Source organism: Armigeres subalbatus, chromosome 2 (assembly GCF_024139115.2).
Source record: "Armigeres subalbatus isolate Guangzhou_Male chromosome 2, GZ_Asu_2, whole genome shotgun sequence".
NCBI lineage: Eukaryota > Metazoa > Arthropoda > Insecta > Diptera > Culicidae > Armigeres > Armigeres subalbatus.
In genome coordinates, this window is record NC_085140.1 from 149,754,138 (window position 1) to 149,777,520 (window position 23,383).

Here is a 23,383-nt window from a genome sequence, read left to right on the forward strand (position 1 = left end):
ACTACGGACACGAGACCTGGACGATGCTCGTGGAGGACCAACGCGCACTGGGAGTTTTCGAAAGAAAAGTGTTACGTACCATCTATGGTGGAGTGCAGATGGCGGACGGTACGTGGAGGAGGCGAATGAACCACGAGTTGCATCAGCGGTTGGGATAACCATGCATCGTTCACACCGCGAAAATCGGAAGACTGCGGTGGGCCGTGCACGCAGTCAGAATTTCGGACAGTAATCTGGTGAAAAAAATTCTTGACAACGATCCGACGGGAACAAGAAGGCGAGGTGCACAGCGGGCAAGGTGGATCGATCAGGTGGAGGACGATTTGCGGACCCTCCGCAGACTGCGTGGTTGGCGAAGTGCAGCCATGAACCGAGCTGAATGGAGAAGACTTTTATGTGCAGCACAGGCCACTCCGGCCTTAGTCTGGTAATAAATAAATAAAGAAGTTATTGGGCTCTCCTGTTAATTGCACACATGAAAAAAAATGTATGATTCTTGGGACAGCTGCTCTGATACCGAAACTAGTTTTGGACTACATTTACATAATCTAGCTAACAACTCATGATCGTTGTCCAAAATGTGACAAAAATTTTCATCTCTGAAAAATCAGAAAAGATCTATGTATTCGACTATAACATTATTGATTCCAAACTTCAAAAATAAGTTGCAGCAGTAAAATTGTGGGAATAGTTTTCCAATTAATCTGGCTTTCGGAATGAAATCTTGAGTAACCTTCAGGGGATCAAGGTTTCATTTCAAATTGCTAGGAAGGGTGACTGCCGCGTTTTGCCGGGATCCTTTGACGATCGCAAACGTCTTCTTCAGTATTTAACTGAGAAGCGCCATAAATTCTTCACATACGACGACAAAACTGAGCGATTGTTCAAAGTCGTCTTGAAAGGTCTCCCCAGTGTTGACAAATCACTGGATGAGAATAAAATTGAAAATTCTCAATTACTTGGATTTTCACCAGTCCAAGTAATTAAGATGAAAAAGAAATCCCACTCTGGTACTTCCCAGAGGGGCATTTCTCAAGAATTTTATTTAGTTCATTTTAACAAAAGTGAACTAAATAATATGAAAAGTTTGGAAAAGGCCTGTATTATGTCCCATGTCCGTGTTACATGGGAACATTTCCGCAGGCCTGGGGGTAATTTCCAAAACCCCACCCAGTGCCGTAAGTGCCAAAAGTGGGGTCATGGAACCAAACATTGTCACATGGATGCTAAATGCATGATTTGTGGTGGAACCTCTCACGCCAAGGACGCATGTCCTGTGAGAGAAGATTCCAATAAATTTAGGTGCGCAAATTGTGGGGGCAATCATAAATCCAATTTCTGGGAATGCCCTTCACGCAAAAAAGTTTTGAATTCCCGTGCAAAATTGATGACGGGAAATTCCAATCGGATCCCAGATTTGACGGGTAGAAATTTTTCAAACGCTCAAATTTCGAAACCAATTACCGGTCGAGCAATTCATACCCACTACAATTCACAAACAAATTTTGCCGCTCGTCAACGGGTAGCAAGCACTTCAGTAAATTCCAATTTTTCGAATGTACCTACGTATGCAAACATCGCTGCTGGTAGACAAAATTTCTCTTCTCAAAATGAGGTTTATACCCATGTCCCAACGGAAAATAATGGCCATGTTGCCGATTCAGGTAGCATGACTGCTTCCGATTTTGATTTTTTAACTGAACAATTGCATCACATGATTGATGCAATGTTCAAAGCAAATACCATTCCTGAAGCTGTTCAGGTTGGTATAAAGTACACACAAAAAATCGTTATCGGACTCCGTTTCAACGGATCCAAATAATTGTGTGAAAGTTCTAAATTGGAATGCCCGCTCTCTAAAGGGTAAGGAAGATGAATTATTCAACTTCCTAACAGTTCATAATGTGCATATTCCCATTATAACAGAAACTTATTTCAAACCAGGACTCTCCATTGAAAGAGATCCAAATTATTTTATCTACAGAAATGATCGTCTTGACAGCGCCTGTGGGGTCGCCATTGTCATGAATAGACGTAGCAAACATAAATTATTTTCTTCGTTCGAAACCAAAGTTTTCGAAACCTTGGGAGTTTCTGTTGAAACTAATTTTGGACAATTTTCCTTCATTGCAGCCTACTTGCCTTTTCAATGCAATGGGCAGCAAAAGAATTTGTTGAAAGCTGATCTTCAAATTCTGACTCGTAACAAATCAAAATTCTTCGTAATTGGTGACTTCAATGCCAAGCACCGTTCATGGAATAATGCTCAAAGCAATTCCAATGGTAAAATTTTATTTGAAGATTGTTCTGCGGGATATTATACTATTCAATATCCCAATGGACCAACTTGTTTTTCTTCCAGTCGAAATCCTTCTACAATTGATTTAGTTTTAACGGATTCAAGTCAGCTGTGTGGCCAATTGGTAACTCATGCTGACTTTGACTCTGATCACCTTCCTGTGACGTTTGAAATCTCACAAGAAGCCATTTATAATCCAATCAGCTCTACTTTTAATTATCATAGAGCTGATTGGAATTCATATAAAACGTATATCGATAGGAATTTTGATGTTGATATTCCTCTCGATACCAAAAGTGATATTGATAATGCTCTCGTATCTTTGACAAATTTAATTGTCGAAGCCAGAGGCATTGCAATTCCGAAATGTGAAGTTAAATTCAGCTCCATTATTATTGACGACGATCTTCAGCTACTGATCCGTCTTAAAAATGTGAGAAGAAGGCAATACCAAAGAACTCGCGATCCCGCGTTGAAAGTTATTTGGCGAGATTTGCAAAATGAAATTAAAAAACGTTTCGCTTTTCTGAGAAATACCAACTTTAAGAATAATGTCTCGAAGTTGGATCCCAGTTCGAAACCCTTTTGGAAATTAAGGAAAATTCTTAAAAAAAACCTTAAAAGCCAATTCCAGCGCTTAAAGAGGGAAATAAAATTTTATTAACAAATGGCGAAAAGGCTCAAAAACTTGCTCATCAGTTCGAGAGTGCCCATAATTTTAGTCTAGGTCTCACTAGTCCAATTGAGGATGAGGTTACACGGAGCTTCGAAGAAATTCACAATCAAGAGAATGTTTTTGACCCTTCGTTGGGAACTAATTTGGATGAAGTGAGATCTATTACTATTCTATTACTATTACAACAATTTAAAAATATGAAAGCCCCGGGTGATGATGGTATTTTCTACATACTTATCAAAAATCTTCCTGAGAGCGCTTTATCCTTTTTGGTTAATTTATTTAACAAATGTTTTCAATTGGCATACTTCCCAGATAAATGAAAAAACGACAAAGTTGTTCCTATTTTGAAGCCGGACAAAAATCCAGCTGATGCTTCTAGTTATCGCCCAGTCAGTTTGCTTTTTTGTTTGAAAAGATTATTCTAAATAGAATGATGGTTCATATTAATGACAATTCAATTTTTCCTGATGAGCAATTTGGTTTTCGCCATGGGCATTCTACCACTCATCAGTTGTTAAGAGTTACGAACTTAATTCGGCTCAACAAATATGAAGGATATTCGACTGGAGTTGCTCTTCTTGATATAGAGAAAGCATTTGACAGTGTTTGGCATGAAGGTTTGATTGTAAAATTGATGAATTCTAATTTTCCTCTGTACATCATTAAACTGATCCAAAATTATTTATCAGATCGCTCACTGCAGGTAAACTATCAGAATTCTAAATCTATAAAATAGATAACATTTTCACTTCTGACTTACCTGATTTACCACCAGGGTGTCAAAAATCTTTGTTTGCAGATGACACAGGTCTCTCAGCCAAAGGGCAGAGCCTTCGTGTCATTTGTAGTAGATTGCCAAAAAGTTTAGATATTTTCTCCACCTCCTTGCAAAATGAAAAATTTCCCCGAATGCTTCCAAAACTCAGCTTATAATTTTCCCACATAAGCCGAGAGCTTCTTATTTGAAACCTTCTAGCAGACATATTGTCACTATGAATGGGGTTCCAATTAATTGGTCTAGCGAAGCTAAATATTTGGGACTTCTGCTAGATCAAAAATTAACTTTTAAAAATCACATTGAAGGCCTTCAAGCCAAATGTAACAAATATATTAAGTGTCTATATCCACTTATAAACAGAAAATCAAAACTTTGTCTTAAGAACAAACTTTTGATTTACAAACAAATTTTCAGACCTGCCATGTTGTATGCTGTGCCAATATGGACTAGTTGCTGCAATACCAGAAAGAAGGCACTTCAGAGGATTCAAAATAAAATTCTGAAAATGATTCTGAAGTTGCCTCCGTGGTATAGTACCAATGGACTTCATAGAATTTCTAATATTGAGACATTGCAACAAATGTCCAACAAAATTATTTCCAATTTTAGACAAAAATCGTTGCAATCTTCTATTGCAACGGTTAACTCCTTGTACCCTTAGTATAAAATAGGTTAAGTTTAGTTTAAGTTGAAAACATTGTAATTCCTACATGGTTCAATTCAACCAGAGGAAAAATTTTAACTGCCAGAGGCAATTGAAATGTATTAATAATAACTAAAAATATGACATAGCAAGTAAGGATGATAGTGTTAAGAAAACACGGAACACCTAGTCTAAGAGATGAATGCATGTATTAGATAATTAGCAAATAAAATTAGTTAAAAAAAAGGGAAAAATAATCCATACAGATAAAATATTTTTAGATAGTTTCCTTTAGATATGGTGCTACATATGGTGTTTGATGCTACATGGTGCTACATTAGAGTGATTCAAATTTTGACTTTTTCGCTCCCCTGTGTTTAAACGATTGTTTTTGCTATTTTAATAGTCCTCCCAAATTTTTAGCTGATTTGGATGTAATTTGGTTGTGCACGTGCCGTTTGAAGGTTATATGAAAATTACTATGAGAATTGCCACTTATGTAAAAGATCGTTACGTTAAGCAGTCCAGAATCTATTTGAATATATTTAACGCATCGTAATCATAGAATAGATCCTAAGCTGAAAGTCAGTTGTTGTTGCGAAGCAATCTGACTTTTGTGTGCAAAATTATAAAGAAAACAGAATTGCTCATTATTGATATTGATGTTATTCTTTTACGTGTTAAATTGAATTTCCCACAATTCAGTATTTCCATAATAACTTTTGTTGCCAGCATCAAATCGTTTAGCAACAACGACGATATTTACCCTTGTTAAATTTCCTATGTTGCTAACGTATTCATACATTTTTAGAGCTTAATGGGCAATGATGGGGAACAGTTTTTCACAAAAGTTACTGTTTTCATAGTAATTTTCATACAAGCTTCAAAATGCTTGTGCTCAGTCAAATTACATCCAAATTAGCTTAAAATTTAGGACGATTATTAAAATGGCAAATGTCATCGTTTAAGCATAGGGGAGCAACAAAGTCAAAATTTGAATCACTCTAGTGCTACATGCTACATATGGTGTTTGAAGAACTTCTTCAAATGTCGTTTTGAGAAGCGTCCGGTATTGGGAGGTGTACAGCTTATGCATCTTTCATTACGCCGATTTTAAATGTTAAAGCTTATATCGAAGATTCTGAGATCAGTGAATAGTATCCATTATTCTGCCATCATTAGAATCTTAACATTAGTCTGAACTAACAATTGATGCTGACAATCATGAGGGCCCACATTTGCAGAACAACGACAATAATGATGTCTGTCATGTCATTATAGTTCACCTATATTTCATGATTCATCTCCATCGTGTTGAAAAGGAACCTTGCTTATGGACGCGGTAGGTACGTAAGGGGAAAAGACCAATAGTGGACATTCCAATAGTGGAACTTTCCATTTGCTGCTATTAGGCGAGAATATTAACCACATGTTAACTCAGTGTAGTATCTAATAACAAGATCGTTAAGATACATACATAAACCACTCGATTACTCAACGTTTTCCGCTGATATCAAGTTGCTTCCTTATATTTGACTCTCCATTTGATTCTCATGCTTCGTTTCGAGATGTTCTGCCTCCCTATTATGGACACTCCAAAATATTCCTATGACAGACAACGTGTTTAATTTTTTATTGAATTGCCATCTATGGCATTTCTAATCCACAGAAATTATATCGTCGAAATGTAAGTTAACTTCTCCAGATAGAATTCCAAAACTCAATGTTCATATCATTCTGTATTAATGTAATTATGCCGATTGGTCATTTTACCCTACCGTGGCATTTCACATTTGTCTTGAAATACTTTTTTCCGCAGTTGGAACCACGCGATTCATGCCACCAGAGACAGCCGGTTTTTGTTTTATCATCTTAGTGCTTCCACCTAGGTTAGGAGGGAGAATGGTACATTTTATTATATTTCTTATTATCAATTGGTTCTGACGAACCGCACCATGCGCCAATGAAAAATCACCCATTTTCTTGTACAAGTTTTCGTGTAGCAGATTCAATTGATCATAAATCGTACCGGATATCACTCAAAACTATGACTGAGGATATCCAACAAAAAATATAAGGATGATTTGGTGTGGAATCATTTCCAGTCAGTCAAAAAGGCGCTTGGTGCGAACCCCGACCAGTTAAATGTTTTTTTAACTTTATTAAAGTGATTCCGACCCTCCTTTGCCGTGCGGTAAGATGCGCGGCTACAAAGCAAGACCATGCTGAGGGTGGCTGGGTTCGATTCCCGGTGCCGGTCTAGACAATTTTCGGATTGGAAATTGTCTCGACTTCCCTGGGCATAAAAGTATCATCGTGTTAGCCTCATGATATACGAATGCAGAAATGGTAACTTGGCTTAGAAACCTCGCAGTTAATAACTGTGGAAGTGCTGAATGAACACTAAGCTGCGAGGCGGCAATGTCCCAGTGGGGGATGTAATGCCAATGAAGAAGAAGTGATTCCGACCAGTTAATCGTGGATATTCAAATGCATAAATGATCATTTTTTTGAATACCTTACAGACCTGAATAATCAAATCAAGGTCATTTTTTCAGAATAACCAAAAACGTTCATCCAATTCCTTAAAATCGGGATCTTTCAGAACTTATTGTACAACTTATGCCAACGAGCTGCAATGTTGCATAAATAACTGTTCAAATAGTTTAAATAGCACAATAATCACAGGATCGTTTTAGACCATTCTGCCCCAAACCTGTGGGTAATCAACATAGGCAATGACCGCCAAAGTGGGAGTGAATACCAAACCCTTGTGCTGAGAAGCACCTCTCTGGGCGGAGATAGTTTTTCGTTTCATCACCATCTCTACTGTTTATGCCATCCCTGCATACAAGAGCAGTAGGCGCTGGGGTACTCGCTGCCTATAAGAACTGACTATTGCATAGTTTCTTATGCTATTTGGCGGACCTAACTGCTGAAATGGTTGTGAATTAAATTGAAAGAACACAATAAAACAAATGACCCGGTGCCACTTTATTTCTATTGAAGTAATCGGAATTCCAACGGGATGAATTTGACCTGAATGTACGGCTGGGAACTCGCTTGCTTTACGACTCGTGCGCCATTGTTTGATTTTTGTTTTGTCTAATATTTTTGCTGAGACTAATTCAAGTCACATATTTGGAATAAATTTATTATGATTTCGAAAATTTGCATTGTTAAGGCCAGTGAGGATGTAGCCAAAAATAGAATGGTTTTATTGGTAAAATTAAATTTGCCAAAATCGAATAAACTCTGTGGTTCGGAAATTTTCAAAGTTAAGTACTCACTAAGAAACTACGAAGATTATAGATAATTCTTTCTATATGATTTAATTAGAGGCAAAATTGAAGCTCGAGAATCTGTTTCGTTTTCTACTAAACTACAATACTAAATAACTATATAATTGTATTTTCCCAGAATATGCTTCCATAAACTGACTATGCGCATAATAGCAACATATTTGGTTGAAACACCAATTCCAGTCGTCTGTTATTCCTATTCATTCGAAATAATAATACGAACGATTAAAGATGATATAAAATGTTACGTAATAATAAACAAAAAAACCCTAATATGTTTCAATCGATACACAGTTTGACAAGTTCCCTCAGGGCCCTTTTCCGTTCGGACAAGTGTGAACAGTGATTGATTATCAATTTCAGCCGCCATCAACTAACATTATCAATTTGTACTTTATCTATGTGCAACCGGAGGCGATGCTACGTGTTGGATAGATAAAGCCCTTTCACAAGGCAAAACTTGCATCACATCTGCATAATATCCATCTTTATGTGAGGAAGGTCTAGTCAGCTGGTGGCGGCCAATGCATGCACTGGTCCCTGTCACGGCGGTCTTTTGTCAACGACCGACGACGATCCTATAGTTCGATTTTAGAAAGTCTTGCCTCGCTACCGCCACCGAATGGTGGCACACCAGGCAAAGTTGAACACGGAGTTCAAGTTGGCGCTGGGCACCGGCGGAGGGCACACGATGGAAGCCAATAAGTAGAGAGTATGTAATTGTAACGTGAGTTGTAATTTAAAACCCAAACCTCGGTTGTATTTACATCCATTAGTACCATCAGCGTAGCAACGCTTCTTGAAAGGGTTAGTAGGGAAGAGACATTAGCTAAACTCTACTAAGGGGGTGCAGATCAGTGACGACATATTTGAGCTGCATAAGATCAGTGGAAGATTAAAAGAGTCAACAGCGCTGATCTGCACCTCCTTAGTAAAGTCTAGCTCGTTGAGAAGAGGTTTCAACCTTTTCAAGCCATGGGTCAATATTCAGATTCAACACCTGCTGTTGGACTAGAAAGTATTCGGTACATAATTTTAAACATGATTTCAAAATAAACAATTGTTTAATTTTCACTTATTCAAATTTTGGCTTTCTCAGTCTGTTGAATTAAGAACGATTAATTGTATACGTTCCTGACGTTTCGGCCGATTGGTTTTGGCCTTTCTCAAGGACGACCCTTGAGAAAAGTTAAAACCAATCGGCCGAAACGTTGGGAACGTATACAATTAATCGTTCTTAATTCAACAGACTGAGAAAGCCAAAATTTGAATAAGTGAAGCAAATCCAGTCGGTAACGCCATTACAAAGTTTAATTTTCATTTTTCCAGAATGGGCAAAAAAATTTCAGAGAAAAACTAAATACGATTTTATTGACTTGGGACTACCGGGTACACTTTGCGATTGCGGAAAATCGAAAAACGTCAAGAAAATATGATAGACTTCGATCTTTAACATCTCAGCCGTTTTTCGATAGATTTTCAATTTTCTCAGACCATTTGATCAAGAAAGAGTCAACGTTTCATATCCAATAAATTGAAATATTGCTTTACAATTACTTACTGTTGAAAATTTGCTAAAAGTTTAGCAATCGGTTTCGGTAAACCAATCCCATAAGTACATCGCAAGCATAGAATTCAAATTAATGCAACTTACAGGTTTAGTTCTAATCCTCAGTTTTATGAATATTTCGATTTCTAAAAATGCAATCATTATGATTCCATCGGTAGCAATCTCAGCAGCAACTGGTCAACAGCAATGATGACGTCGGTGGCGTCAGCAGAGATATTTGTAGAGAAATTACCGAACAGCTGAGCTTGAGCTTGATTGACTGCTCGTAGTTGCTACTCCATTATGACCAGATCAGCTGTTCTTGCACAGGGAACCAACAGATGTTTGCTTGGGACTAGCACACATCTTCAATGTACAAGTACTGATGATCTCATTTGTTAGGTCATACTGGCGCCTGCCACGTCAGAATGCAAGTCAATGTAGGGAAGGGGGAGGAAATGATGATGCAATCACTCGCCCACTGCAAGCCGAATATACCTCTGCACTTGCCACGAGTTCATGCGGAATTTGTTGGAATTTTTGGGTTAGGTTCGAGAGGCAGAGGTCCGTCTTGGTTAACGAGCTGCCAATGTGATAGATAGGAGAAGGCAACTGATGGAATTTCTAATTGGATGTAGGAAACGAGCTCTATAAGTTCATTTCCACTTCTAGCAGATTACTGTTAGAATACTCAAGTTGAAGGTATAGGAATAGTAATGGAAACGGTATGGAAGTCCATTTCCAGTTCTAGCGATTGCTAGAACATGAGAAATATAGAGAAAGATACAAAATAGGATAATGGAACGGACCTGGGATTGAACCCAAGACCTCCTGCGTATGAGGCAGAAGCAGTAGCCATATGACTACCAAGCCCGCTAAGAGAAATTACCGAACAGCTGACTGCAAAAAGTGCATTCGCAACAAACGCGTCGATATCGATATCAGTAGAAATTAATTTTCCGCCTTTGATAGCAGCAATACTACGTAGAAATTTTATTTGCATCTGAGGTGTCTATAGCGATTTTTTGGTGGAACAGTATCGAGCGGTCCTCGGAATTGTATGGGATCAAAATTGATAGTCCTGAAAAGGACTGTTTAGGATTTTAATGAGAATAATCAATGCTTTGATTTATTCTAGCAGCGACGGGCTTTTACCTGGAGCAGCTTATTTCTTCGGCTCATTTCTACCGCTTCCTAGTTGTGTGTCAGAGTAAACGCGACGTCCTAGGAAACTCACATGACAGAAAAAATGCATCATCAGAACCAATACCCCCCATGTTTGAACCATTTTAAAATAGATTTATTTCGGAGTATTGCCCCCGAATCAGTTCTTTGTCATGACAGCTTGCGAAAAACGTCTCTCACGGTAAACACACTTTTTGGAATTTAGCATTACTCGATTTACTCGCAACAAGCTGCATTCGACGGGGAATGCGGTCCCATTGTTTGCTATTGAAAATTGGCCCGATCCGACATTGCATTCCAAAATTATTGGAAAATCATTGTTTCTTTTTGTGGAAAAAACAATTCAAAATCGTTTTTTTAATGGCAATGCAAAAATGGAAAATGCAAAACCAGTAAAATGATAGAAAAACTGCGATCTATACCCCTATGTAAAGTGCTTTTTTGACCTTTTTTATGTGATTTTTTCAATACATATGTACGAGAAAGGCATCATCGTTGCTAGGTGGATAAGCCTGTTTTTTTCCTTTTCTGGAAAAACTGAACACGATATTTAAATGAATCGCCTGCTTCGAGCGTGTTTACAGCGGCACACTAGGAGTTAACTTTTGGAAATCAGTATGTCCAACTTAGTAAAAAAAGGAATGTTGTAAGTGTGTGTACGACAAAGAATTTAATGGCTTAATATTCAATGTGTTATGTCTGTTTTTATATGCCTCAAGCATGGTACCAACACAGAAAAAATAAAGAACCCAAAAGAAAAGTTTAAAGAACTCAACATTGAGTACGGAGTTCAAATTTTGAACTCAATATTAGGTAGTTTTCTCACTCCCTCTCATGAATGATATTATAAACAAAGAGAACTGCATCGACCCAACGTGTGTTGTTCCGTAGAAGAAGCCAAATTTGAGTTGTTTTCACCATAGTCTCGGGTGAGTGAAAATAACATAAATTTGAGTTGGTGAAACTTCATAGTGGGTGAAAATTCAACACGGGAGTAAAGGCAAAGTACTCACCGGATTTTTTTTGCATTTAACTTATTTTTGGCTTCTTCCACGCAAGGGCGGATTTGAGTGAAAGGAACCATAAAGTGAGTTGTTTCACGGTTCCGTGAAGGCTTAGTCAATGAAATTCGCAATAATACAGCAGGCCTCCGTATTTGGCTTTCATTTCCGTCAACAGCATCTGAATATCAAATTTTCAAAACGATTTATCTGCTTTTGTAAACAAAGATTCAAACGTCGATTTGTCGAATCTGATAGCGCTCCCACGCAAACCAACACCACCAACAGGTAGCCGAGGTCTTCACATATGTCATTGCTGGTGCTCCATAAATCGTAAGGTCCCGAGCAGCAAACATGTTACACATAGATTACAGTAATTTATATATGGCCAAATTCAGTCACCATTGAGTTGCTGAACCATTTTCGATTGACTAGTGCTTCCTGGGGTCACTTAAGTTTTTGAACGAGAAAAAAATTCCTTTAAACAGGTCTTAACAGTCCTAAGGTTTTCCCGTTAGTTGTTCCTTGCATTGGGTCAAAGCTGCCAATTTCTCTGGCATTCGAAATTGCCATCAATTTCTCTTATGAGACAGCCACCTTTGCCACGTTTTTCATGTCAGTATTTTCATTTTATTGTCAAAATCTTACTAACAGCAAAACTGGCCCGTACTACATTTTCTGACTTCGTTTTAGCTTGAGTAAAGAGAGTTTGTTGTGTCAATAATTTGAATCAACAAATGGAAATTTGAATTGAAACCTTTGAAGTTCTATCAACTTTTATTTCCTATCTATGCCCTTTCAAATACCATATTTCATAGAATGCTTGGATCCCAGTATTTTAAACTATTTTTCCTTTTCTATTTGGATATTGTTAATTACTGTTGCTTTATAATTTTTAGTTATTATTGGTATTTAATTCGAAGTAGTTTTTGAATTTATTTGTAATTAAGATTAAGTGACTCCCTTAAAAGGAACATTATGTTCCACTGGGCTGTCATAACCTACTCACTCTCTTACTTTTTTTTTTAAATTGCATTTTGCTTATGTCTCAGCTCATGTTAGAAATAATTATAGTTGTAAATGTTTTTTTTCTTGCTGCACAGACTGAGCTGAGACCGTTGCGTCCACTACCAAGAGGCTCCATTTGCGAGTTCTTTGGTGTGGGGGATAGTGACGGGTTAAAAAAACAAAACATTGCTTTCATATTTTCCTTTCAAGTGAATTTTCTGAAACCCTCTCTTTATCAATATCGGAGCTTGAAAACATCCTGATTTCGTTCAATTTACCGTAGCTTAAAGTACGATGACATGATAGTTGATAGTCAATGTGTTTCCAAGAGGTAATAATTTAGCAATTTATCTGTTGAATTTCGTTGAGTCCTAACTTGTTTTTAGGATTAAAAGCCTTTTTATTTCGAAGCAGTTTAAGACAACATTATTCATACATGAAGTTCAACATTTAGCTCGTTTAAATCTGCGGGGAAAACAGCATTTGCTATTTTTATAGCACGGGACAATAACATAGAAGTATGCTCATGAAGTGATGAATTTAATTGATCATGGTAATAATATTACGATTCATGCTTTCTATATGAAGCTTCTACCACTATGTTGGTGCAACCTTATCGAATCCCCAAATAAAAATGGGCACAAAGCCATTCTTGGCATGCAATGCTTAACAATGGGCCACATGTAGTTTTTTTCACCGAAATCCTTCACGGGCCCCAGGAAAAGGCTTGGAGGGGGGCGCACTTTGGGGATCACTGTTCTACATCCACCTTTTGTGTCTTGGTGTCACTTACTGCAATAATTTTAAATTATGTAAAATATATTTTTTTGTTTCAAATTTAAATTATTAATTTTGAAACGCGAGCTTTGTTTCAAAACCTACATATTCAATAATGAATGAAAATAGCTTCTCGAGCCAGATAGAAACGCTGACGGCCGATTATTAGATTATATTTTTTATGCAAATTTTGCAAGTGTCCCAGTTATTTAAAAAAATGTACAATTTGAGGTATTTATACATATATAAGAACAGTCAAATACAGCACTGATATGTGGATATTTCTCACTTTTCACGTTTATTTATATTCAATGCAATGACTATAAGTGTCAAAAAATGTGTTTTTGCCTTTGTCGTACAACAAAGTTGTACTGAAAGACTATAGACTGAACTTTTGACAGAAGACCCCGAGCACATAACATATGTGTAACTCGGGTTCAAAAAGTTGTACCCAAGTACAGATTCAGAGGTGGTATAGAGAACATCGTAATGTCAAAGGCATTATACCAGTTCACTTTCGAAACACGGAAAAAAATATAGTAAACACAATCAAACCTTACACGATGAGATGACTTAACCCATTAATGGGTACTGTATTTATGTTAATATTATTCCTACCGTGAAAAACCCGCATAATTCTGGACTGTTACATGACTGAAAAGCAATTATGGTATTAATTTAAATGAACAACAACGTAAATGTTAACGGTGTGTAATAAAATGAGTTTATAATCAGTACATTAGACGAAATGGTTTTTTTCTATGCAGGAAGTTACTCTTTTGACGTAGAACTACGTCTGTCTTTTCTATATTGGCTTTTTCTACACGAATCGCATTTTATGGGATTTTTTTCACTCAAATTTTGGGATTTCAGCTGGTCATTCAGACATATTTTGGGATTTACGCGGATTTTACGTTGTTTTAATTTACGCGGCCCATATCCTCCGCGTTAAAACCGATTTCAGTGTGTTACATACAATATTGATGTATGATAATATTTGCTATTGAACAATTGCTAATAGTTTAGCAGACGGTTTTGGTAAATTAGTCGATCTCGTAAGTGCATCGCAAGCTTCTTCTTCTATATCACTATATTCCAACTGGAAATTAGTAATCTATTGGCATTTCTGTGGTTACAACTGCAACTCACGTGAAGGAATAATAATTATTATCAATAAACTGTCAAACTTCTTTGTCGTGTCTACTCTGACTTCCTCCATAGGATGACCACCAAACGCCGTTGACAGCCCAGCTTCCACGATGGGATTTCCTGTAATGAGTCACCGGGGCTCAGTCTGACTTAGTGGCAGGTGCTTAGTCAGACTGTGACGGGTGCTTTCAAACATTATAGTTATTTCAATTGATTATTTGGATATGTGATCGCTTAAGAGTGTTGTTCATCCTCGATCATTTGAAAAATTTATTTTTAAAATCCTTTTCAAATGTTGGTATTAAAATTGTATACTTCACCAGTGTTCGTAATGCTCACTCAATCTCAAGAGCACAGGTCAAGATCAAGGTCAGAATGTATTTCTATCAACATGAAACAACTTAATAGGCCCTTGATCTGAATAAAACTCAAAAGCGTGTAACCTGCACACGTCCGACGGCCTCGCGATAGCTGCAAAACAGCTGACAAAGTCGCCGCACGGAATGGAAACAAAAATCTATCTCCATGTAAATCACGTCACACAGAACACAACACACCACAACAGAACAGCCGTCGCAGAAACCCCAGAAGACAGCCAGATCTCACTCTCTCGAATTAAGAGGGCAGTTGAAAAACCACGTGCCTAGAGCACAGTATCATCTAATAGCAAAGTAGTACTGGTTACCAAACGTACCATAATTAGGTACCTGGAACCCTATATCAAGCCAAATGCTCCCCTGAGATAATCTCCCCACTCTGAGATGATCTCCCGACTCTTAATCACCTATCGATAATGAGCGACGGCCGATCACCAGCTTGGGCAGTTGTAAAATCCAGTCTCCTTAGTTGTCGGTTAACTGCCAAGCAGACATTACGCGCGAGTATTCCCGTAGCGAGTGAAAGTGAGGTGTCACAATATTGAAATTGCCTGACCGACATTTATCCAGAAGTTGTGTTGGATTCATTGGAACTAAAATAGTAGATGTGGTGCAATATAGTGGGTGTTTCATTAAGCCTAGGGCAGTTAATAGTTTCCTTGGGATGGTGAACAAATTCCTAATCTGATTCACTTAACAGAGATGGATCCCAATGTTTTGTGCCTGCGCCGGTAATCTGCAATGATGGAATAGTGTTGATTTAGCTTAGAGATCGGTAAGGGTCGAGTTGAATGTTTGAAGCAAATCCGAAATGGTTCAATAGTGGCAGAAAGTGATAACATTGGCATTCCCTTAACAGGCCTTTCGTTCGCTACATAATCATGTAGCCTGTTATGCAAGCTGCATCTCAGAGCGATGGTGAACCAGAGTGGCAGTTGGTATGGACAGCTGGCATGGTGCCGGCGAGCAGTCTGGGTCTGTCCGGGCAGACACTACGGTTAGCGGTCGCCGCGGGATATACTATTTACACTGACACACACACACAAAATACTAAACTGTAGGTTAATAAATAAGCGTAAGTACATAAATAAGCGTAAGTATTGCATGTGAAATATATGTTTTTATTTTTGTTGCGGTGATTCCGAGTATTGTGCTTTTGTTAATTGGTCCCTATATAGTTAGAACCTATTGTTGGCGGTTCTGGGTACGTGGGCAATGGGAGCCAGTGCCATCTTCGCCTCTTTTCTACTTTTGTCCCCGTCTCATGCGGCCCCCCCTCAAGGGGGAGGTGACAAGCGTTCAACAACAACATTTATGTTGCCTAATGGATGCCTAATGTGGTAAAATTGATCATTTTTAATACCTTAAAAATACCATATATTTTATCTCATAATGCATTGAATTCAATGAGAAAATAAAACGAAACACGGCTACGTACCGCATACAAAATGAAATAACAGACTTTTTTTTTCGTGCGACCGAATCGCCGAATAATATGCAATTAATGTGATTCAAATTTTGGGTTAATTTATTAGACCGTGCAGGGCTTAACTTTTATACCACTTTTTAGTTCCGTGTCGCTTTTCTCAGATGACAGAACGATGTTCCCCGTACCAGTTATACAACTTTGGCGAGAAGCAAAAGGGGGCCAACTTTTTGCTACGACTTCTCTTCGAAGTTACACTTATGTTATGTGCCCCGAGTGTTATATACCAATCGACTCAGCTCGATGAACCCAGGTGATGTCTGTATGTGTGTATATATGTGTGTCTGTGGTAATGCATAGTAATTAACGCAAAAACAAGCAATATGATAAAAAATGCGATTTATTCCCCTAAAGTGCTTTTATGTGATTTTTCAATACATTTTACGATGCACGAGAAAGGTTTCATCGCCGCTAGGTGGATTAATCTGGGTTTGTTCTTAAAATTATAGTATTTTGTTGAACACAATTTTTGAACGCGTGGACCTTTGCCGTGGAATGTGATCCTTCCGTGAAATTGAAACGCTAGCGAACCAAGCGGTTAAAGCAGGCATTGCAATTTATCCCATCATTCGATCTTCTGAGCAAAGATACTGATGCTATGCAGGAATATCGATCTTAGTTATCTATCTGCTCAGCAAACAAAGTGTAATGTTCACCATGGAGAAACTATCTAACGGTGTTCCAAGCGGAGTTTTTTTTTTGCTATAATGAAATATGCTAATATCTGTGTACAAAGGAAATATAGATATGCAAATATTTGTATTTTCACAGATAGTCATGCGGCACTTAAAGCGTTGAGTAGCTTTAAATGTACGTCAAAATTTGTCTGGGACTGCATTCTTTCATTGCAAAAGGTGTGCCAAGAGAACTCCGTAAATCTGTACTGGGTTCCAGGGCACTGTAGCATTGGAGGTAATGAAAAGGCAGACGAGCTTGCGAAACGAGGTTGATGACCAATTGGCTGGTTGCCGAAAAGTGTGCTAAATCAAAGAGATTTATAATTCCCAATGTTAATGATATCTGTCGTTTCTGTAACATGGAACGTGAAACCTCGGAACATCTGCTTTGCAGTTGTGATGCATTGTACAAGGGTAGATCTAAATTTCTAAATAGTGGCTTTATGCAACCAGGAGATATTTGGACTGCAAATCCTAGAAAGGTAGTGGGTTTTATTAACTTAATTATACCGGACTGGGAAAATACGCGTCTTAGGTTGTTTACTTGACAAATGGTGATCAACCTAGAAGATGCGAATAGTTAATAGTAATTAGGGGTATACCACAAAAGTTCAACTCAATGGAAGCTGATTCATTCATTCATTTATTTAGTTAACATCTAAACAGATAACACTGAATCAACAATTTGACGCCACAATGCACGGTTCGAGGCCGCATCTCTCCATCCTCGGATACGCCCCACACTCGCCAAGTCGTTCTGCACCTGGTCTGCCCATCTCGCTCGCTGCGCTCCACGCCGTCTCGTACCTGCCGGATCGGAAGCGAACACCATCTTTGCAGGGTTGCTGTCCGGCATTCTTGCAAGATGTCCTGTCCATCGTACCCTTCCGGCTTTAGCTACCTTCTGGATACTGGGTTCGCCGTAGAGTTGGGCGAGCTCATGGTTCATTCTTCGCCGCCACACACCGTCTTCTTGCACACCGCCAAAGATGGTCCTAAGCACCCGTCTCTCGAATACTCCGAGTGCTTGCAAGTCCTCCTCGAGCATTGTCCATGTTTCATGTCCGTAGAGGACTACCGGTCTTATTAACGTCTTGTACATGACACATTTGGTGCGGTGGCGAATCTTTTTCGACCGCAGTTTCTTCTGGAGCCCGTAGTAGGCCCGACTTCCACAGATGATGCGCCTTCGTATTTCACGACTAACGTTGTTGTCAGCCGTTAGCAAGGATCCGAAGTAGACGAATTCCTCGACCACCTCGAAGGTATCCCCGTCTATCGTAACACTGCTTCCCAGGCGGGCCCTGTCGCGCTCGGTTCCGCCCACAAGCATGTACTTTGTCTTTGACGCATTCACCACCAGTCCAACTTTTGTTGCTTCACGTTTCAGGCGGGTGTACAGTTCTGCCACCTTTGCAAATGTTCGGCCGACAATGTCCATGTCATCCGCGAAGCAAATAAATTGGCTGGATCTGTTGAAAATCGTACCCCGGCTGTTACACCCGGCTCTCCGCATGACACCTTCTAGCGCAATGTTGAACAACAGGCACGAAAGTCCATCACCTTGTCTTAGTCCCCGGCGCGATTCGAACGAACTGGAGTGTTCGCCCGAAATCTTCACACAGTTTTGCACACCATCCACCGTTGCTTTGATCAGTCTGGTAAGTTTCCCAGGGAAGCTGTTCTCGTCCATAATTTTCCATAGCTCTACGCGGTCTATACTGTCGTATGCCGCCTTCAAATCAACGAACAGATGGTGCGTTAGGACCCGGTATTCACGGCATTTTTGAAGGATTTGCCGTACAGTAAAGATCTGGTCCGTTGTCGAGCGGCCGTCAACGAAGCCGGCTTGATAACTTCCCACGAACTCGTTCACTAATGGTGACAGACGACGGAAGATGATCTGGGATATCACTTTGTAGGCGGCATTAAGGATGGTGATCGCTCGAAAGTTCTCACACTCCAGTTTGTCGCCTTTCTTGTAGATGGGGCATATAACCCCTTCCTTCCACTCCTCCGGTAGCTGTTCGGTTTCCCAGATTCTGACTATCAGTTTGTGCAGGCAAGTGGCCAGCTTTTCCGGGCCCATCTTGATGAGCTCAGCTCCGATACCATCCTTACCAGCTGCTTTATTGGTCTTTAGCTGTTGAATGGCATCCTTAACTTCCCTCAAGGTGGGGGCTGGTTGGCTTCCATCGTCCGCTGAACTGACGTAGTCATCTCCTCCGCTGCCTTGACTTTCACTGCCTGTACTCTCAGCGCCATTCAGATGTTCCTCGTAGTGCTGCTTCCACCTTTCGATCACCACACGTTCGTCCGTCAAGATGCTCCCATCCTTATCCCGGCACATTTCGGCTCGCGGCACGAAGCCTTTGCGGGATGCGTTGAGCTTCTGATAGAACTTGCGTGTATCTTGAGAACGGCACAGCTGTTCCATCTCCTCGCACTCCGCTTCTTCCAGGCGGCGTTTCTTCTCCTGAAAAGGCGGGTCTGCTGTCTCCGCTTCCGTCTATAACGTTCCACGTTCTGCCGGGTACCTTGCTGCAGCGCGACCGCCCGCGCTGCGTCCTTCTCCTCCAGAATCTGTCTGCACTCTTCGTCGAACCAATCGTTCCGTCGACTTCGACCCATATACCCGACGTTGTTCTCCGCTGCGTCGTTAATGGCTACTTTAACTGTACTCCAGCAGTCCTCAAGAGGGGCCCCATCGAGCTCACCCTCTTCCGGCAACGCTGCCTCGAGATGCTGCGCGTATGCAGTGGCGACATCAGGTTGCTTCAGTCGCTCTAGGTCCTACCGCGGCGGTCGTCGGTACCAAACATTGTTTGATGACGGATAGTTTTGGGCGCAGTTTAACCATCACCAGATAGTGGTCCGAGTCGATGTTAGCGCCACGATATGTCCTGACGTCGATAATGTCGGAGAAGTGCCGTCCATCAATCAGAACGTGGTCGATTTGTGATTCTGTCTGCAGTGGTGATCTCCAGGTGTACCGATACGGGAGGCTGTGTTGGAAGTAGGTGCTACGAATGGCCATATTCTTGGAGGCGGCGAAATCAATTAGTCGTAGGCCGTTTTCGTTCGTCAGCCGGTGAGCGCTGAACTTTCCAATAGTCGGTCTAAACTCCTCCTCTTGGCCAACCTGAGCGTTCAAATCTCCTATGATGATTTTGACGTCGTGGCTTGGGCAGCTGTCGTACTCACGTTCCAGCAGCGCGTAGAATGCGTCCTTATCATCATCAGTGCTTCCGGAGTGTGGGCTATGGACGTTGATTATGCTGAAGTTGAAGAACCGGCCTTTGATCCTCAACCTGCACATTCTTTCATTGATCGGCCACCACCCGATCACGCGCCTTTGCATATCGCCCATCACTATGAAAGCTGTTCCCAGCTCGTGTGTGTTGCCGCAGCTCTGGTAGATGGTATGATTACCTCTAAACGTTCGCACCATTGATCCCTTCCAACAAACCTCCTGCAGCGCTACGATGCCGAATCCACGGTCTTTGAGCACATCGGCGAGTATGCGTGTGCTCCCGATGAAGTTGAGAGATTTGCAGTTCCACGAACCGATTTTCCAATCGCTAGTCCCTTTTCCTAGTTCGAATCCGTACTCTCTTGTTGATTATTCGTTGCGTAAGTTTTTTAAAAGCTGGCTTGCAGTACCTGATATTAAACCACCTAAATTTCCGAAAGACCATTCCACCTTATTTCCGGTGGACCATGGTGCACAGTTTCACTTAGGGTCCCTCGCTGGCACTCGGACGATGATCAGTCGCCCCTAACTTGGAGAACAGAAGCTGTTGTGAGCCGTTCCTAACATGGAGAACAGACGCTCAGTAATATTTGTACCTCCGGAGAGAAGCAAACCCCCCTTCCCTGTCAGCATACGACCATAGTTCCCACCAGGGTTGGTTACCCGATCTTCCCTAAGGTTGCTCGTATCCCGGCCAGCACCGCGGGGAGGTAGGGATAGGAGTTGCTGGGTAAGAGGCTAAGGACCGCGAGATGGGGTCTATTTTATTCCTTCAGGTACGCGAAGTACCAATGGTACGCTTTACCCAGCATTTGCCGTGCCCAATGGAAGCTGATGGAACATAATTTATTCATGAAAGCGTCAACCAAATGAATATATTACAATAAAGCATCCATCATGACACAACTTTTCATCGCTATAACTCAGTACTTTTCACACATTTGAAATCTGTGATGTATTCAGCATACTAAGTCTCGATCATTCCCGTCTTGAACATGCCAGTCTCGAAGTCAAGTTTTTCCATCTCAAGTAAATTTAAACTATCGTTTAGTTTCATGAAGAATAATTGATTCGTTTTTTTCGAAGGTGGCTTTTCAGCTTTTGTTAGAGCTGTTCTGTGGGAATTCCTAGAAACATTTTTGGAGGACTTTCCAGAGGAATATCTGAATGCCTCCCGGGGGAATTCCCGGAAGATATCAGAAAGAGATCTCCGGAGAAACTTCGATGGTAATTTCCGTAGGAACTCATGGGAAATTTTCCTTTGAACTACTTAAAATATTTCTGGGGAAATGTCCAGAGGAATTTCTGGAAGATTTTACGAGGAACTCTTGTGGAAACTCTCGCTGGTATTCCTGGATGATTTTGCAAGGAATTCTCGGAGGAGTTGGATAGACTGGAGTGGAGTGAATGGAGAATGGATTTGTGGAGCATTTCTGCTAAAAATTTCCAGGGAAATTCCTGGAGGAATAGCTGAAGCAATTCATGAAGGAACTCCATTTCTGAAAGAAATTTCAAAGAAACTCCTGCAGCAACTTTCTGAAGAATTTATGAAGAAGTATCAAAAGCAATTCTTTTAGGGATATTCATATAAACATTTTCTGTGGACTCCTTGCAAAATCTGGATGCGAATATTCAAGATGTATCTTCTTTGGATTTTTAGAGCAATTACCGTGAGTATTCCTGGAAGAATTTGAAAAAGAATTTTCGAAGGATTTCCTAATCTTGATTGTGCGTTTTTTATCATCTATTTTTTTTTTGAAATTATTGTCTTTGTGGTTTCTGGATTACTTCCAAAACTATTACCCTAAATGGCTGATAACCTGAAAACTTCGAAGCAGATATTTATTACTCTTCGCGGACGATCCGGTGCACCGAACGATAAAACTATATTTCGCGCACTAATCAGTCATCGCGGATTAACATATGGATGCTCTGTCAAAAAAAAATGATTTCGTTCACAGAGGTTTGTATTTTAGCTTAACACGAAAAAGCCTGCATCTTCACTAGGTGGATCAATCTGGGTAATGTAACGAAGAACCGGAAAAGTAAACCCACCAATCTAAAACAATGATTTGAAGTTTATGTCTGATTCAGAACAAATCGTAATATATTCGAGTGACATTGTAAATGTAAATTTTTTTTATTAAATATTTTCAAAAAGCACAAAGAACTTTTTCTAGTTACGCCAATGATCACAAACGCGGTTGCTTCTGTCATCTTGGTCACTACTGGTCCCCATTGAACACGTCTCTGGGGCAACTGAGTCATGAACGTGAAAGTCGTAAAGTGCGCGCCCATATGCTAATTGCTCGAATCGATAGGTTCCGCCGCAGGGATGATGGCTGCTTGATGTTGTTAGCTGTCAGGTGTTAGCTTTCTTCACGGGGAGCCCTTTTCCACGATGTACCGTGAAGGGTTGCTTACATACAGATTGGATCGTTTCGTAAGACACTGCTAAACAGAAGATGCCGATAGATGATACCGAAAGATAATCTCACCTGGGTACTTGCATTTCAACTGAAATTGACGAAGTATCTCCCTGCTAGTAGACATGTGCTGTGCATACAGATTATGTCAAAGTTGGGTTTACGAGTTGGATATGTTGGTTTGTTGTCTATTGACACTCTGCATAGCAAGCATCAGTAAATTACTTAAAACGGTTTGGTTCGAGAGTCCGAAAGAGAGGTGTTGTTGAATGGTAATAGGTTTGAAGCGAATTTATGTAACGCCCGTGGCCAAGGAGCAGGAAATGCAAATGAATACTCACCGTGAACAAGATACTGCAGCTGCAGTACTGGTCAACCTGAAAAAGAAAAAAATGATACCGTTTGAGATTATGTTTTCTGTTACCTATGAATAAATTTCTAAATAATAGAAAACTGATTATAGAATGAACAGCTGAAAATAATTTAAGCTGAAATGATATTAGTTGGAATTTTATTCAATTCTCGTTCAATAATACCGCCGGTGTTCTCACTACTCTCTAGTGATAACCGCAAGTTAGTTTTATCTGGATAGGAGAACAAGCATAAAAGTGCTTTGCTATACATATTCTAATTTCATAAAGACCATATAGATTATTTGTGATGAGCCTTCATTACGGTTGAATCTCTTGTTGTCCTGGACGGTAAAATCTTTTTATTTAAAGGAAACACTTCTAACTTTTCTCCCAAATCGTTTCTACCTAAAACCAATTCGAAATCAATACTTATTAATGAGT

The 23,383-nt window shown here is 39.9% G+C and overlaps 1 protein-coding gene across 8 annotated transcripts in view; it reads right to left on the bottom strand.

Annotated features, from left to right (window-relative positions):
• Positions 1-23,383, bottom strand: part of LOC134211005 (tetraspanin-18) — a 133,973-nt gene that overhangs the window by 49,355 nt on the left and 61,235 nt on the right. For all 8 annotated transcript variants that reach the window (XM_062687516.1, XM_062687512.1, XM_062687510.1 and 5 more), the window contains exon 3: positions 22,931-22,966. The gene's annotated coding sequence lies outside the window, so the exon portion shown is untranslated. The remainder of the gene's footprint in view (positions 1-22,930; positions 22,967-23,383) is intronic.